This window comes from Meles meles, chromosome 15, assembly GCF_922984935.1.
Source record: "Meles meles chromosome 15, mMelMel3.1 paternal haplotype, whole genome shotgun sequence".
NCBI lineage: Eukaryota > Metazoa > Chordata > Mammalia > Carnivora > Mustelidae > Meles > Meles meles.
Genome location: NC_060080.1, coordinates 40,599,447 through 40,611,754, shown reverse-complemented (window position 1 = coordinate 40,611,754; position 12,308 = coordinate 40,599,447). Strand labels below are relative to the sequence as shown.

General features: G+C 45.8%; 1 protein-coding gene across 2 annotated transcripts in view; it reads left to right on the top strand.

Moving 5' to 3' along the window:
* Window positions 1–12,308, top strand: part of TCF7L1 (transcription factor 7 like 1) — a 151,380-nt gene that overhangs the window by 77,468 nt on the left and 61,604 nt on the right. The gene's annotated exons all lie outside the window — the stretch shown is intronic.

Below are 12,308 nucleotides of genomic sequence, written 5' to 3'. Positions count from 1 at the left end.
ATAAACACCAAATAGCCAAAGCAGTATTGAGAAAGAACAAAGAGAAAGATCTGGAGGCATCCTGCTCCCTGATTTCAAACAATATTACAAAACTATAATAATTGGGGCACCTGGGTGGTTCAGTCGTTGAGCATCTGCCTTTTGCTCAGATCATAATCCCAGGGTCCTAGGACTGATCCTTGCATAGGGTTCCCTGCTCAGCAGGAAGCTAGCTTCTCCCTCTCCCACTACCTCTGCTTGTGTTCCCTCTCTTGCTATGTCTGTCAAATAAATAAATAAAATCTTTAAACAGACAAACAAAAAATTGTAATAACTGACAGTATGGTATGGCATAGAAACAGAAACAGATCAGTGGAACAGAGTAAAGAGCCCTCAAATAAACCATTTATATATGGTCACCTTATGAAAAAGGATCCAAGAATTTACAGTGGGGAAAGGGCAGGCTCTTCGATAAATGATATTCAGAAAAGTGGACAGCCATATCCAAAAGAATGAAACTGGACCCCACTATCTTATACCATACCCAGAAATTAACTCAAAGTGGATCAAAGACTTGAATGTAAAACCTGAAACCAGAAAGTTTCTGGAAGAATATGTAGACTGTAAGCTCTTTGACACAGGTCTTGGTGATGACTTTTTGAATCTGACACCAAAAGGAAAAATAATCAATAAATAAAATACTACTAAAAATTTCTATACTGCAGAGGAAACCAACAAAATGAAAAGGCAACTTTCTAAATGGGAGAAAATACTTACAAATTGTCTATCTGATAATTCCTATGACTCAATAGCAAAAAGAAAAATCCAACTTAAAAATGGGCAGATATGAAAAACTTTGAATACATACTTCTCTGAATTAACATTTCTCTCTGATAGACACCTCTCAGGTGCATCCTGGGGGTTACTTGTTCCCAGAGTCAGATGGGAGGGAACAGGACTGCAGAGAGACCAGTTGGCTTTTAGACCTGGCCTGGATGGGGAACAGACTAACACCCAAATCAATGTCAAAAGAGCAGGGCACATTCAGGCTTCTTTGCAGCCTGGATCTAAGCCTGTCTGAGAGCATGGAGTTCCTGGAACAGCAAACACTAAAGTCAGACTTCTGCAGTGGTTTGGGCTTCTCTGGTTTGCACTAAGTCCAGCTTCTGGGGTAGAGTTGGCAAAGAGTAGGCAGGATATCACACCTCAGCTAAAAGCTGGGCAGGCTTAAGTCCCAAGGACAGAGCCAGACTGGAAATCAGCAGACCTAGGCAGAACCCAGTTATACAAATACAATTATTTGTCTTTCCCTAGTGGATGTAAAATAAAGACCAAAAGAAGGGCCAAGAAGCAAAAATCTCACCCTGTTTTCATCAACGGTGTTATTGAGTGTTGGTATTGTTATTCTGAATCTGTTGTGTCCTGTATGTATTGAATAAGGAGTATATATAAGGAGTAACGATGCTGTACTTACTCAGAGTAAGAATTTTCAGTGTGTAGGGAAGGAGGCTAAGGATAGATCTGAGTCCTGAATGCAAATTGGAAGGACCAGTATAAACCCGGATGCTTAGCGGCGCCTGGGTGATTCAGTCCTTAAGCGTCTGCCTTCGGCTTGGGTCATGATCCCAGGGTCCTAGGATTGAGCCCTGCATCAGGCTCCCTGCTCAGCGGGAAGCCTGCTTCTTTCTCTCCCACTCCCCCTTCTTGTGTTCCCTCTCTTGCTGTCTCTGTCAAATAAATCTTTAAAATAAATAAATAAATAATAAATATATTTCCCAACTCTGTCCACTGAAAAGGCCCAGAACAGTCATCTCAGCAGCAGTCGATAACTCTAATGCTCAGATTCTGTTCACTTATTATCATTTCCCCCTTAAAACAGGGCCCCTAGAAGAAAGAGATGATTTGTTGTATAAGGTGAACCCAGAACATAGTGTCAGGTAAGAAAGTAGAAAGCTGTCAAAGACCCAGTATCCTGGTCCACCATTAGGGATTCAGGTACTAGGACTGCTAGGTGAAAAAGACCCAGAAGCCAACCTGAAGAAGTCAAAGATGAAATAATTTGAGCATTAGTAACACATTATTTATTTAAACGTTTAAGTTCACAATGACGCTCAAAAAACCCCAAAAACCAAAAAACAAAACCCGAACCAAATGAACAGCAACATTGGTCTCTTGGAGGGCAACGGGGAGGTAGGTCATTATTTCAAAACTGATAGACACAGGGAAAGGACGAGACATCTGTGTTGCCTGGGTCACGTACTCTGTATCGCTGGACCACCAAATAGCAGCCAGCAAAGTTTCTCTTTACAGAAGTTTCCCAGCTAATAAATCAAGAAGAAATAGTCCCGTTTTCTTCTCCCCTCAATAAACTAAACTAACAGTCCACCTGAGTCTGATCAAGCTTCTCAGTCTGATTATTCGTTGTTAAGAAATACATGGTTCCGGGGGCGCCTGTGTGGCTCAGTGGGTTGAAGCCTCTGCCTTCGGCTCGGGTCATGATCCCAGGGTTCTGGGATCGAGCCCCACATCGGGCTCTCTGCTCAGTGGGGAGCCTGCTTCCTTCTTTCTCTCTGCCTGCCTCTCTGCTTACTTGTGATATCTGTCAAACAAATAAATAAAATCTTTAAAAAAAAATTAAAAAAAAATAAGAAATACATGGTTCCGAGAAACATGTTAAATGATAACATGAGGGTATGAGTAGCAAAGTTCAGACTGTAGAAAATGCTGCAGAACCAAGAACCTGGTTTCTTCTACAGATGATACAGAGAGAAAGAGGGAAAGTGAGACACACACCCCCACCTCCACCAAGGACTAAGGTCTAAAAAAGATTAAAGGCTAAAAAAAGAGCTGTCCTTAAGCTCTCGTGGTGCATGGACCACGTTTGGATTCTGAATGAAATAAACTGTAGGGGAAAAAATAATTTATAGGACAATCAGGAGAGTCTAAAAGCATAAGTAGATACTTCATAATATTAAAGAATTATTTCAAATCTTTAAACTTCATAATATTAAAGAATGATTTCAAATCTTTAAAACATGATAATTATCTTAGAGGAATTAAAATTTTCTGTCTCCTAGAGATACACATGTACCAATGAAATGGTATCCCATAGGTTGGGGCTCGGGGTGGGGTCTGCAGGAAGTGGATGGGGGGTAGATGACCCGAGGTTGGCCATGAGCTAGCCATGGAACACAAGTGATGCTTTAACCAGCTTCACTGAATTCTTCCACTTTTGCATATGTTTGAACATTACCAAAATGAAAAGTTTTAAATATTTCATTTGTATTCACCTGGAAGCATCCAAGATAGGATTGAAGAGCTTGCTGGAGAGTTGAGTGTCTGAGTAGGACCCCTCAGGACTAGCCAATGGGGAGGGAGGGCCGGGTCAGGAGAGCTACAGGAGGGTCTCTAAGAAGCAGATGTGAGGGTGTGGGCTTACTCCCAAGTGGATGTTGTTGTGCTGAGCACAGTAAGGAGGGAGAAGGGAGCCAAGCCCAGGAGATGACCATTGCCATTGAGGTAAGGCAGACTGCATTTTAACCCTGCATGGCCTGTGCTTTCTAATATCTTGCAACTAACATAGCTTTGAGTCCTCAAAGCAACGCCCTGTGAGGTGTGTGCTGGTCTATCTCTGTTTGACACTTGATGTTACCGGAGCACAGATCAATTACTCTCTGAAAGTTGCCTGTTTGTTAAGTGGCAAGGGCAGGATTTGAAGCCAGGCAGACCCGGAGTCAGGGTTTTTAACCTCTGTGCTCCGCTGCCTTTCTTCATGTCAGCGCCACTTCCAGACTTCGGCGGAAATCTAAACTCTAAGAGTTTGTCTTTCCATAAACTACCAGAGCCATTGGTCTCTTGGACCATTCAGATTTCAGAAGACGTGGGGGAAGAAGAGGCTTGGCAGAATGAGACCAGCGTGTATTTTTACTAAGTAAAGATATTAATAGAAATAAACTACCCTCAAAAAAAAAACCAAAAAACTACCCTCTACTATCGCCATAATTTCATTTTGAGAAGAACATCTTAATAACGATAATCAAAGGAGAGAGAAAATGAAGTCACTTAACATTACAGGTCAGTCCTTTACATTGTGTAAACTTAGCTTTAGGGGAAATTCCCCCCTTAGTCTTTACTGCTACCATTTTGATAGGTGCCACTGCTGTTCGCCGCAGCTTTCAGTGCCACTGGGCCTTATTTCCCATCCTCATTATAAGGTTTTGGGTTCTTGGAATTTGTCTTCATTGGGAAGTTTCTGAGCAAATAGATATATTTGATTGGCTTAGAATCAGTCATAAACAATTTGGTGGTGTTTGGGTATTTATTTTTTAATCCATAATCATTGAGCAGCTCCTAGGTGTTGGGGAATGTCGTAGGGACTGAGACATAAAACAAGATCGGGTCCCCAGCCTGGAGGGACTGCATTTCAAGTGAGGGATAGTGTCCAGTTGTGGGTGAGGACCTGGGGAAGGTGCCTAGGCAGGTGTGGAACATAACCTGGCCCCTAGGAAGGGAGGGGAAGAGGGGGTCTGGGCTCCCTTCAAGGTATGGAACTTGATGTGGGGTCTCCAAGGAATTCCTCATGGTTTGAATTAGTTAGAGGAAGCAAGGGGGGGATGTCATAATAAGGTCTGCTGAGGTAACAGTTCTTAGAAATTAGGGCCTTTTGTTTTGGAGGAAACTGAGGAGCTCTTGAAAAAGTGTAATACAATCCCAGTTTGGTAGAAGAAAGAAAGGAACAGAAAGATGTAAACATCTGCATGCATGTATGTTTATGTGGGGCTGTACATTATTGAAAGGAAAGGAAGATTTATCCCAGACCTGGAAGAAGCAGAATCAGAGAGAATATTCCCTTGTGTTCATTGACCTATTGGAAGAGAGAAAGGGAGGGAGAGGCATGTGTATTAAAGAAAACTTGGGGGTAGACGGAAGTTTGTTTTTTTTTTTAAAGATTTATTTATTTTAGAAAGAGAGAGAGTGGGGGGAGATGGGCAGAGGGAAAGAGAGTGAGTCACAAGCAGACTCTACACTGAGCCCAGAGACCCGGCGATCACGACCTCAGCTGAAACCAAGAGTTGGGCATTTAACTGACTCTGCCACCCAGGCACCACCACCCCCTCCTTTTAAAAAGTCACTTCGTGGGGCGCCTGGGTGGCTCAGTGGGTTAAAGCCTCTGCCTTCGGCTCAGGTCATGATCCCAGGGTTCTGGGATCGAGCCCCGCATCGGGCTCTCTGCTCTGCGGACAGCCTGCTTCCTCCTCTCTCTCTCTCTCTGCCTGCCTCTCTGCCTACTTGTGATCTCTGTCTGTCAAATAAATAAATAAAATCTTAAAAATAAATAAATAAATAAAAAGTCACTTTGTAATCCCGTCACCCAAATGTAACCACTCAAATATATTGGTCCGGTTTCTGGCCAACCTTTCCTGTGGTGTGTAAGGTTTATACTTTTCAAACATCAGTGTTTTCATCCGAGGTGTAATTTGGAGTTTTGCTTTTTTCACGTAAATTCTACCCTAAGTGTTACCCTCAATCGACACACTTAACCATTCCCCTATTTTTAGAAATTTTGTTTTTTTTCTGGTATTTCACTCTCACAAACAATAGTGCAGTATCAGTTATGCACAAAGCTTTTTCTGAGTTTAGGATTATTACCCTAGAGTAGGTTCCCAGACATAAGCTCTAAGTAAAAAGCTAGGAACATTTTAAAAACTCTTCGCTGCCAAATTTCTTTACAATGGGCTGAACCAGTTTACATGGAGGGCTACCGTAGAGCCCCCGTTCCTTCCGCACCCCATTTTATGGTACTCTCTTGTTTGTGGTGCAGAGTCGACAGGATTATGAGTCCTTAAAAAAAAAAAGGAATAGCTTCAAGTTTTCACCATTTTTCCTTGGCCCTACACGGTGTGCAGTTGGCCTGACTGTGTTGCCAGAGGAAAAGCCTGAGGGGATGGGTGGATATAGCCTTTTAATTAGCTGTTAGTTTGTGGTAAAGGAACAAATGTTTTAAGCTTTCCAAAACGTAGTCTAAGCTTGGACAGATCCCTTGATTTTTGAAATGTTGGTTCCCTCAGGATTAATGCTCTCTTTAGGGGGGAAGAACATATAAATGTTCCCAGAAACATTATAGGGTACGTTGAAAATACTTTGAAACTCTGCAGGAATCTTGTTGATGGCCGAGGTTGCTAAGCTAACTCTAAGGAACAGCTCTTGCTGATAACTGATGGTCGGTGCCCTGGGGAAGTCAGGTCTGTTAGGATGCCCTGGGCCCCAGGGTTGCGGTCCTGGCCCGGCCACAGAAGAGCATCTCTTCTCCGCTGGCGGATGCTTCCTCCCAGCAGCCTTGTTTGTATTTCTTCTTTGAGTTGGAAGTGGAGACCTGAGAATCCCTTCACATCTGAGAATAATTAATCACTGGCTGAGATCACAGGGCTATCTGGTCCAACAATTTGTTGTCTGGCCTCTCCCTGGACACCTGCAGTGATGGGGGCAGCCAGAGCAAATTGAATTCCTCCTCGTCCACGTGAAGAGTGCCTTTCACTCTTGAGAAGACAGCCTTCCCCTGTTGTCTTCTCGTCACAGTGAATGTCTCTAGACAACGTAGTTTTGAATGTCCTCAGCCTGCTGCTCCAATCTGGACCTCCTGGGAGGAGGTGTATCCAAGAGCAGAACCCCATTCCCTGGGCACCGCTGGAGGATGTCAGCCGTTGAAGGAGCTTCCTGTGTCCATCCCCGGTGGAGCAGAGTTGACCCCCCACCCCCAGTGTTTGGGTCACATGTAGCTGTCAGTTCAGTCCTGTCCCACTTCCACGCCCTCAGTGGTGGGATGTCTGTGGTTGTAGTCCTTCATCTCTCTGAACTCTTGTCTTCATGGGTTTGCCCCATCCTCCCAGAATAGTGCAGGGGTTATGTGTGCAGACCCTCAGGTCAGAAGAGGTTCAGACTAACCCTGAGCCAGTCAGTTAGCTTCGCCGTGCCTGTTCCCTCGTGTGTACAGTGGTACTCCGACAGCACCCCCCGTGGCGGTGCTTGTGAGGGTTAAAGTGAGGTACTATTAGCCTTGTACTTAGAACAGCGCCTGGGCATTGAAAGACAATGAAAAAGTTAGCTAGGTTAACTATCATCTGTTACTGTCGCCTGTTGAGATTCTTAGGTGTCCTCATTGTGTTCTCTCCAGAGCCAGCCAGGGAGCCTCCTAGAGCAGCAGCTGACGTGGCCGAGGCGCCTGGGCTGAGCAGCTCAGAGCTGGAGAATTGAGGCTCCCGCGCCATTCCTTCTGGCCTGCCCTCTTTTGTTTTGAGGCTTATTTTCTTTTTGTTTTTTGTTAGATGGGTTGGTTTTGTGTTATTTTTAAATCTCAGAATGCTTCATAATACTGAACTTGAGCAAATGATATGTATAAATCTTCCATTAATCTAAGCCATTTCTCTTGAACCAGATTTTCTCCTCTGAACTGCCTTCACGTGTTCATTACTCAGTCAGTACTGACCACGTACCTCCTGTGGGCGCCATATTGCTCTGGACACGGGCTGCAGGGGTGATCTGAGCGTCCTGGTGAATCTCTCATTCCAGGGAAGATAGGGGTAGACATCTGTATGTCTCTGCCTCCAGGTTTGGATGGCCTCTGTGGGGTTGCGTTCACCTTTAGCATGAAGACCTTGAATTTGCTGTTCAGTGTGGGGGCATGAACCCACTTGACCATAACTGCTGTCTTTTCAGCTTTCTTTCCACTGTTTCCTCTCCTACTCATTAAGGAACATCTCCACTGTTTTTTCCTCTGTTTTCATACTCAGAAAGAACAACATCTCAGAAAATACAAATATTGATGTTCCCCTCCCAGTCGTGGGTGTCATTAGAATAGTTGTTATCCATGCAGTGCTTCAGTTCTCGAATTTTTCATCTTTATCTCAACCTGGTTAGAGATCATAGCAACAGAGATTTAAAAGAGTGGGCTGCTTAGAGCTTGGCAGGTATAATGTAGGGGAATGAAGCAGATTCAGTATTTTATCCTGGCCTGCAGTGTCAGCTCACTGATTTCTTCCCTGTCATCTAAAGGACTAAATTTAGACACCCCTCCCCCCCGCCTTTTACATACCATAAAATTCATTTTTTGTGGAACACATTTCTGTAGGTTTTAACAAATTGTACCAGCACACTCATGATCTAGAACAAGTCCACCCCACCCCCTGAGTCCCCCTGTGACATCCCCATTCAGTCAATACCTTCCCTACAGTTAGTCTCAAACTCTGGCAACCACTGATTAGGTCTCTGGGTTTGTAGTTTTGCCTTTTCCAGAATGACATGTAAGTGGATTCATGCGTGCGTAGCCTTTTGAAATTGGCTTCATTCACATAGTAAAATGTATTTGAGGGGCACCCGGATGGTTCATTCAGTTAAGCATCCAACTTTTCACTTCATCTCAGGGTCGTGAGATCAAGCCTCACTCTGTGCTCAGCAGGGAGTCTGCTTGAGACACTCTGTCTCCCTCTCCCCGCCCCACCCTCCACCTCCCTTATACACACACACACACACACACACACACACACACACACACACACACTGTCTCAAATAATAGATAAAGAAAGATTTTATCTATTTGACACAGAGAGAGAGACAGGGAGACAGGGAACACAGGGGAAGTAGGAGAGGGAGAAGCAGGCTTCCCACTGAGCAGGGAGCTTGATGGGGGGCTCAATCCCAGGACCCTGGGATCAGGACCTGAGCTGAAGGCAGACGCTTAAGGACTGAACCACCCAGGCGCCTCAGATAAAATCTCTGAAAAATATAATAAAACGTATCTAAGATTCATTCATGTTGCTGCTCACATCAGTAGCTCCTGGTCATTACCCATTAGTAATTCCATCGTACGGATGAGCCAGTATCTGCGGATCCATTCACCTGTTGAAGGACATGGGATTCTTTCCAGTTTGGGCTGGTTATGTATAAACATTCATGTAACGCTTTCCTGTGAGAGAACAAACTTTTAATAGGACTTTTTGTTTCTCTATTGATTTTTACTTTTTACCTCTCATGTTCTGCCCTGATTTTAAAGGCTGCAGGAATTTCGGTAGGATGTCTGATCAATTACAGATGGCAATGCAACTTTGGAAGGAATGTTCCCCGTCTTTCAAAAAGAGATTTCAAGTATTCCCAAACAAATGCCAAAGACTCTCCCATCTCTAAGAAGTTCTGGTTTTAAACCACATTCACCATCCACTGGAATTTATTTTATGCCTGAAATAGATGGTCTGCTTAAATTTTCCTTCTTTGTTTTTGGGTTGATATCTTTTTAAGTCAAAAAGGCACCACAGTGCTCAGCAAATGATACAGATGCCAGAAGTCCAAGAATCTCAGAACAAGGGTTTATCCTCTCGACTTTGGACATGTGGGAAGAAGGGTGAGGTGAGCGACTGTGTGGACAACAGCATTATTCTAGTACGAGGGAGGAGTGTTGGGAATGGGATGAGACCTGGGGATTTAACTTGTTTCTGAGGGGGCATTCCCAAATCCTGCTTTGGAATAATTCCCCAACTGCCATTTAATCAGCTCCATTAAACCCTGCCCTGTCTAGTGCTCTGTGCTCCAGACACCGCTCTCCTGGGCTCTCAGTAATAGCTCAATTGTGTGTAAGTGACTGTGAAGAGGCTCTGTGTGCTGGATGAATAGCCCCCGTCTCCATGGAAACCGGTGCTGGCTGAGGGGCTGACCTTTGACCCACTTGTTGCCACCATACTGTTAACCACTGGTGCCTCTTGGGTGGAAAAAGAAAGCAAGGAAATGGCTGTCAAAGTTATTTTTATTTTCCTTTAGTTTAAGCCTGGATCCACACTAAGTAGGAATAACACACCAATATTAGTCCAAAGTGCTTGGATGTTATGACTTTAATTTGCTTATAGATTCTGCCTGTCCTCCCCAACTCTCCCCCATGCTTTTTCCTTATCCTACAGTGCAGAGCTCAGCCATGAGTGGCGGGATTGGTTTATCTTCACTCTCTGGAGATGCCCGGGAGTATAGTTCCTACGAGGCAGTGTGGAAAATGGGCAGGACCCTATACTGGGAGTCACTGTGGTGTGGGCATGGGCACATTTCTTCAACTGTACCATGGAACTAATGCCTCAAGTGCAACCATGACCCTTGAGTTGCTCAGCTGAGAAGACGTGTTCAAGCCTTACAACCGTAAGGCTCTCCTCTAGCCAAGACACTAGGATCTCAAGGGCAAGGGTAAATCATGCACCTTTTTGGTGATGATAAAAACAGGAACTCAGCTGCACAACAACCTGACAGGTTAGGCCAAAATGACTTTAGCAACCCCGAAGTGATTTGTCAGCTCAGGCCGGTCTGTATCAGCAACTATTTTAGTCCCTGTGACCCTCACTGCGTGTAAGACTTTTCCTGGGCTCCTCACTTTGCTCTGAGCTAACCTGGGTTAGTGTGGTTATCCGGGACCCCATGAAGACCTCACAGACAGAATTGGGTCTGTCATCCCCAGGTTTCCTTGCAGAGGGGCCTCTGACCCAGGTCAGACCCCGAGGGCTCCTCTCCTGGGTGTGTGTGTGTGGTTGGATGCCTCTGGCTGGGATGGAGTAAACATCTTGCTATCCCTGGAGCCCCGAGTCTAAGAGTGAGAGTTTTAATAGGAAGTGTGTCAAGAGACAGGCAAGTGGTAGGCCAGGGCCACCCCATTAGACAAGTCAGGTACTCTCTTGTAAAGGACACTTCTTCATTCTGTAAGTGGAAGAAGAAAGGGACCCTCAGAATTCCTATACTGGGAGCCTATACCGGGTGTGTTGGTGGTATATATCTATCCCTGGGTCGTGATGTCATTGGTGGGGGTCAGTGGGAACATATGAGGCAACAAGATCCCTAGTCTGAGTTCCTTGAAGAAAGCAAAAAGAGCAACAGTTCCTCCGTTAGAGACAGAAGCGCCAAAGGCTCCATGACTTTCCAGGAATCCTAGAGCAAGGGGGTTAGAAGGAGAAGAGGGACTGCAGGGGACAGCTGCAGTGACGTGACTTCCTTGTCCTTTACTCCCTAACTCTGTCTACCACCACGGGGGGCATCAGAGCATCAGCTTCATCCTCTGTGTCATTCTTCAGACCTCAAGTCACTGTCTTGATTCTTTTATAAGAACTCGGCTCTTGTGCAATCCACATTAGCTGGGGAAGCTGCCCTTACCGGCTTAGCCATAGGCTAGTAAGTGGTGTTTTTTGTGTCTGGTAGTTTCTCCCATCTCGCCTGAAGTGTGGTTCTTGCCTGGAGGAGGTAATTATTTGGGGGAAATTCTTAGGATGGAGAGGCCTAGAATACTTTCAGGGTCTTTACTTCTAGTTTCCAGGTATGTATTAACTGGCTAGCTTGTCTGGTGGGGATTTTATTTTTCTTGAAACTTTTGCATAGTTGGTCAAGCTTGGACTCTACCATCCCCAAAATCAAGGAAGCCTGTCCCTGGTTCCTGTTTGAACCTGGTACAATGGAGCTCTGCAGGATGGCCACCTCTCAGTTCCTCACGTCACAGGGTTTACCTGGAGTGGGGCAGCTGCTCTGCCTTGGGCTGCAGCAAGGCTCCAGGAGCCTGTGTCAGCGCCCACGAGATCGTTGGCTGTAAGGAAGCCCTTCCACACACTTTGCCATCCCCAGAAAGTACCATTATCAGCGTATGGACTGTTTACAGGAGGTTGGGTTGGGTTAGCATTCTCATTGCCCCAAGTTGTAGGGAGCCGGAAATACACATACATTAACCCTGAGCTGGGGGGTGGGGGGTGGGGGGAATGAAAGTCCCTTCCTTCTGCAGCTGTGTAAACAGTCCAGGGGGAGACAGCCTGCAGCTAGGGATAATGGGGGAGGAGGAGGGGTGCTGTGTGTGGGGGGCTGCCCAATCAGGGGGCCTCCGTGGGGGCCCTCCAGGACTCTGAGGAGGGTGGGGGAGGGGCGGGCACGAGCCGGAGGCATAGAGGGTGCACAGGCTCCCAGAGATTTCACATGCAGAGGGCACACTGTCACGAAAGTAGGGTTGATGCCAAGTGAGGAGCAGTGGGAATGGCCTGGGCCTACCTGACTGAAGGCAAGCAGAATGAGAAGAAGACGATGCCAGAAGGCTGGGAGGGGAGGTGGCATTCCAGATGAGAGCTGCTTCCCCCTGGATTGGCTGTGCAGCCCCTGGGGTCAGCATGAGGAGAGGCTGTCCTTGACTCAGGGTTAGAGACTCAATTGTCCAAGTGGGGCCCTAGTCACCAAGCCACTGAGCAGGTGGGGAGGAAAGGCCATCGTGCCGAGGACTCTGGCCCCCTGCCCTTTGTGTCCCATGAGGGCTAGTGGAGGAAGGTACACAGAGCACC